Here is a 6,000-nt window from a genome sequence, read left to right on the forward strand (position 1 = left end):
AGGGCCCTGCTGCGGAGATCGCAGACCAACCTCTTATGAACCTCCCCCGGAAAGAAATGAGTGCGCTTTGTCTTGCCTTTGGTTGTTCCTCACCTAAGAAAATCTTTTTTTCTTTTCCAAACACAACACTGAGGATCACTTGTGTCCTTACACTTCTAGCTTAGACGTGTCTACTCTAAAAGGGTCTGGGGTGCATTTTGGCTGGACTTTCCTTTCTTCTGAGTCCCTGTCAGGGATCTTAACCCCTAGTTTTCCTGGCCTGAGACATTGACTGGTGGCCCATCCTTCTTTGGGACAGCTTCCAATGCTCCAGGTCTACTAGGGGTCCGCCCACCAAGCCCCCTGCTCACTAACTACTGCTGACAATAAGAAGTGGAGAGAGCTTACTTCTCTCTCATATGACCTCCAACCTGAGGCTTTGCATGGGGAAGGCAAGGAAAGCAGAGGAGACGATGGGTGGACATTCCAACTCTGACCTCAGAGAAGGAAAACCCTGAACTAACTGCCTCTCCCCACCTTGCATTTTATTTCTGAAACCTGAAATGAAAATGGAAATTGCTTGATATATGAGGAGACGTTATCTAATTAGGGCGTAAGAAATTTAATCTTTCCAGCATGCAGGTCATATAATTAATGTTAATTTAACGCTCAAATTCTCAGTCATTAATTTTTATTCTCTTAAATGCAGTTTGGCAGGGGCCCCTGATCCATGGCAATGGATTTTACTGGATGTGAAAGCACACTTGGTCTTAGGAGTGACTCACCGTAGACCTTCCCATCCCAATAACAAGATCACATCATGTATGCATTATTAAGCCACATAATTGAACGGTCCATAGTTTGCATATCAGACTATTAAAATAATGTGTTTTGCTTTTCTCTGAACACGTATTGTTCAAGCCTCTGCGAATATGTGGCGATTCTGATAATTATCACCAAATTACTGCAAATGTTCTCTTCATTAACATGATTTCTTTCAAGCATTTTTAAAAATGTGAATGTTATTATGAATTAAGAAACTTCTTACAAAGTTGTGTGAAGTGTGTGTGTGTGTGTGTGTGCGTGCGTGTGTGTGTGTGTGTGTGTGTTTTAAGGGACTTGTCACTGGGAAGGAAAGGATATATTTTAAATGGAGGAGGGAGAAAAATGCTTTTGACTAAGTCTTTCAAGTGGCTTCCTTTGGTCAAATAAAAGTTTTCTCTCTAGTTTTTTGGGCAGCATCTAGGCAAGAGACAAACAGAGAAAATAGAAAAAAAGAGGGAGGGAGGAGAGAGAATTTGAAAGTCACAGGAGAGTAAGAGAATTAATTTTTTTAAGTCCCTACTATCTTGTCCCCATCTGGTGTGGATAACTTGTCCCCACAAATAACCTCCTAACTTTTTACCTGACCTAGAGTAAACTAATATCCTCCCTTTTTAAAATACCAACTCAAATTTTTCTAAAGATAACAGCTCACAATTAACTAAATATTGCTGTCTTCCCCTAGCTATTCTGAGCTATACTGTTGGGAGAAATTATAAGCCGTAAAGAGCCTTTATTGTAACCTCTTCACCACACACAGTTTCTAAAGTTGAATAGCAAGACATTAAAACAGACACACACTACTGCAAAATAAGAGTCTCTTCTAAATGTGAGAAATTTTCATCCACCCCCCATTTCTAGTGAAATTTCCCTTTGAGTGATTTTTAAACTTATAACAAACAGGTCTTTCTGCCGCTGGTATTGTCGCTCCTTCCCGCACAGCGTCGCGCAGCGCGCGGGTCGCTCTCCTCCGACGGCGCTTCCAACACCGAAAAGCTGCCATCAGCCCCGGTGAAGAGGGAGTTTCACCCACTGGTAATGTCACAAGAGTTTGAGGTTGTAAGGTTTTTCCTAAATAAAAGACGTCACCTCGGGTGGGAGTGAGGAGAGAGAGAGAGAGAGAGAGAGAGAGAGAGAGAGAGAGAGAGAATGAGTTGTGGCTGGTGCATTCCGTCCGCTCCAGCAGTAACCTGCTTGGCTGTTCCCTGCGGGGCTGGATACCCCCTCCCCTTGCTAGGTGCCCGGATCCTTCGGGCCTCTCCTCAAGCCCACGGTCAGCTCTCCCGGGAAGGGGTGCCAGGCCCCGGGCGGCACTTTTATTTTGGCTGAGAGGAGAGAACGCTGCTCCCAGGCCCGAAGAAGGCGAACTGAGCCCTTCTGTTTGGATTTCCCTCCTCGCTATAGCAACCAGCAGCATCCGGACAAAAATGCGCCCTCCCTGGACAATGGCCCGGCCTCCCGCTTCTCGCCCTCGTCTTCCTCCACCGGATCGCAGCCAGGACCTGCCTAGGAGCTCAGTGGCTCAGTCGCAGGGAACGCCCCCACCCCCATCCTGCTCTGTTCCCTAGCAGTCCCTCCCGAGGTCAGGCCAGGGCGCTGGGACGCCGGCGCAGCCCCTTCTCCCTACCCCTGCTGATCCCCCACGCAGGCCGAGGCCGGGACACAGAACCTCCTGGCAGAGCTCGGGAGCTCCCACAGCGGAGTTCTCCGCGGGATTGTGTGGGTGGTTAGATGGTCCTGAGTAGCACAAACTCCAGCTTTCTTTCAGGGTTAAGAAAACAATTATTAGTATAATGCACAAAGCAGACTACTCCCTCCCTCCCGCCCCCCCCATCCGCACACATTCACATTTACGTAAATATAAGCATCCTAAACCACGATCCTAGGCATGATCTCTGACTTTCTTTCACTCTCTCAAGGTTAATTAGGTTCCCTTCCACGAACCGAGCTCCGCGCCTATTCATTATTCTCTCCCTCTGACCTAGGGCGTTAATATGATCAGGCCTGTGACTCGGCCGTGTCCTGTTTTCCTATTTTGCATTTAATGCTGGGACCCGGCTGCCCCAGATTACCATCGAAAACTCGAAGGAAAGACAAGAGGAGTGAACTGTTCGCAATGCTCTAACCTGCCTAGACCTTCGCTTTCTGCGTCGTTTTCCGGACAATGCCACCCTTTACATCACCGGGACCCACGTTCTGAAAACCTCCCTTTAAAAAAATAGTCATCCCTAACTTTATTAAGTCCCAAAGTGCCTAGAATGACAGATCTAAAAACTCAGAAAGCCTGGAGGAAGTCTTGGCCCACAGCTAATACCGCTGTGATTAACTGCCTTTAAGAAAAACTTCGCTCCCGCGCATCATCCCTCCCCCGCTGAATGCGGTCCCCCGGACACTAACAACACGATTAAGTGCATTCGTACAATTTAGAAGGGATTTACATTCCTGATCTGTGCAGCCAGAATAAGAAAACCGAAGTCCAGCCTCAACCAAATGCAGTCTTGTTTCCCCCAGCGATCGAAACCCAGCCCTAGCTGTTGGACGCCGCACCAGTGCAATGGCTAAGGACGCCCTTTCACTGCGCCTCTGCGCAGGTGTGTGTCCGTGCTCTCACCCCTTGCCTTTCGCTTCTCAAATTATTCCAGAGCATAAGAAAGGGAACGGACTGCGGCAAGAGCTTTATTTTTAAATACTTTAGAGCTAAGGAGGTTTGTGGGAAATCCCTTTAATTTATCAGAGTTGTCATTCCCTCCTGGTAGTCAGCTATCCACCTGCTTTAAGGCGGCGGGGGGGGGGGGGGGGGGGAGGGGAAGGGCAGGGGCGGAGGGGGGCTGGTGGAGGGGGGTGGAGGTGGGCACCCTCAGGCTCCATTGCTAGGAAGTCATTAGTCCTTTAAAAGCAAAATTTCAGGAAAGGAACTAGGAGCCACCAATCACCTCCTGTTCTGTTCCTGATATTTCAATATAAACAAACTGTATTAACTCCAAATAGAATTTATCTCGCGCACTGATGGAATGTGTGTCCTTTATGCTTTCTCCCCTGTAAGGCCTCATATTCACCACTCAAAATTTAGCAGTCTTCCTTTGATAAATTACTCAAAGTAATCCCTGAAACAGCTAGACTGCCTGGGTGATGTGGTTTTAGAAGTCTTCAAACCGTGCCTGTCTATAAAATATTCACTTGCGGACTACAAAGGGGGGATCATTTTTAATGACAAGATTCAGAACTGGGAGTAAAGGGGGAAGAGATTAATATCCATGAATTCAAATAATTTCATTTCAAATACTGAACTTAGAACATTATATCTCACTGGTTTACACAGTAGTGAAGAATCATCTGTATATGAGGTGTGGACAAACAGAGTTGCCAAGCATATGAAGAATGGGAGTTTCCACTTTCAGAAAACTTTTCCTTCTTCAAGACCATCCATGACATAGAGCCAGATGCACATTTAGAAACTTGTAAAATACATGTATAGGCAGTAATTCATATAAATATGAGATTTTTAAAATTGTGGTGACAGTGTGCTGCTACGTAATTAAAGATATTAATTTCTGTTGTTTTTTTTTTAAGAAGCTAAATGTTTATTGTGTCTCTCATAAGGACTGGCAACTTGAAAATGCATTTTCCATGCTCTTTATGAATGCATCCCCAAGACTGCAGTTCTTGAAGCTTTCAGGAGGTTTTCATTAAAGCAGCCAGCTGCCTCTTTGTGTGGATTGGCTGTTTAAAGCTGTAGCTCTGAGGTGGGAGCCTCAGTTTTGACATTCTGTAGGCCCTTAGCAAAGAAGTTCCATTCGATTGTGGGGGAGCTCTCAAATGAAACGTCATCTGGGGGCCAGCAGGAGAGCAGAAAGCACAGGAATGAAGGGCTGGGACACAGGAGGAGGAAAGAGGGAAGGAAGGGGGAAAGGAGGGGGGAGGGAGGGAGGAGTGGGAAAAGAAAAGATTCAAACAACCCTCCTCCAAGGAGGATACATTTAAAAGGAGACACCAACAGGCAATTTTATCCAAGTTTAAGCCAGTTGCCACCTCCTAGAAATTTCCCTGTTTCCTGATTTTTATTATCATGAGACTACCTAAATAAGAAATAAATTAAGATCTATCAAATGAATACCATCTCTCTATTTTAATAACTGTGCCTTTTCAGCACAGTGTGTGGGAATGGTTATGGGTGTTTTTTCTGCCAAGTCCTGGTACAGAGAAATAAATAAATGTTTTTGTTTTTGTTTTTGTTTTACCTATAGTGTGTGTTTAGTAGATGAATGAGTTAATAAATTAGAGTTCAAGTTAGAGAGCATGGACTGATACCATTACTGTTATTCAAGTGAAGACTTTGGGGGCCATGGGTTAAGGGGCCAGGCCCAGCTCACTCTTTTGAGGAGGGTGACAGGGTGGAGATAAATAGGGGTCTTTTCGGTTACGTTCGGATACGTTGAGCTGTTTCCTCTCCACGCAGAGCACCCGGGCAAGAGGGAGTCCGCACTATTTCTTCAAACCAGTCCAGGTCAGGATACCCACAGAGTACAGCCCTTCCTGGGACCTAAGGGAAGGGCCCAGGCTAGCGCCGCTGCCTGCATCTCTTCTTAGGGTGCCTCAAGTCTGTTCTCGCTGAAAGGGCCCAGGGGACCCTGCAGCCGCCCCCAGGCAGCGAGGCCCGCTCGAACAGCCTGCTCAGCCATTGTCCTAGCGAGTGATCTCAGAGAGCTGTGCTGGAGTGAGGGAGATATCAAGACACCTTGTCAGTTCAAAGCATTTTAGGGTTGTTTGAAATCCTCTCCACGTCAACGTAAGCAGCCTCAGTATTTGAACAGCTGCTTTGAACAGTGAAAGGGAATGAGCTGAATCAAAACCTGGAGGTGTCTCCCCGAGACACCTTCAACGCGCTTTTATGCGGGTTGGAGAAAGGCAGGCAGACCTGCAGACTCTGCCCTGGCTGGGTCAGCCGCAAAAAAAAAAAAAAAAGGCGCCCACGACGGTGGGGGTGGCGGGGGAGGGAAAATGAAGAAGCCCCCATCTGGAGCTAAAACCCCGGAGAGTCTCGGTTCCCGGAGCCCCAGGGAAGAGTCGCGCCGGGAGACAGACAGGAAGCCGAGGCTACTCTGGACCCGGCGTTCGCGCCAGCCGGGCCTCCGGCGACAAGCAGGGAGGCGGGGGAAGCGCGGGGGGGAGGTGGGACACAGAGCCCCGGTGCGCGCCCAG

The sequence above is a fragment of the Neofelis nebulosa genome, chromosome 6, assembly GCF_028018385.1.
Source record: "Neofelis nebulosa isolate mNeoNeb1 chromosome 6, mNeoNeb1.pri, whole genome shotgun sequence".
Taxonomy (NCBI): domain Eukaryota; kingdom Metazoa; phylum Chordata; class Mammalia; order Carnivora; family Felidae; genus Neofelis; species Neofelis nebulosa.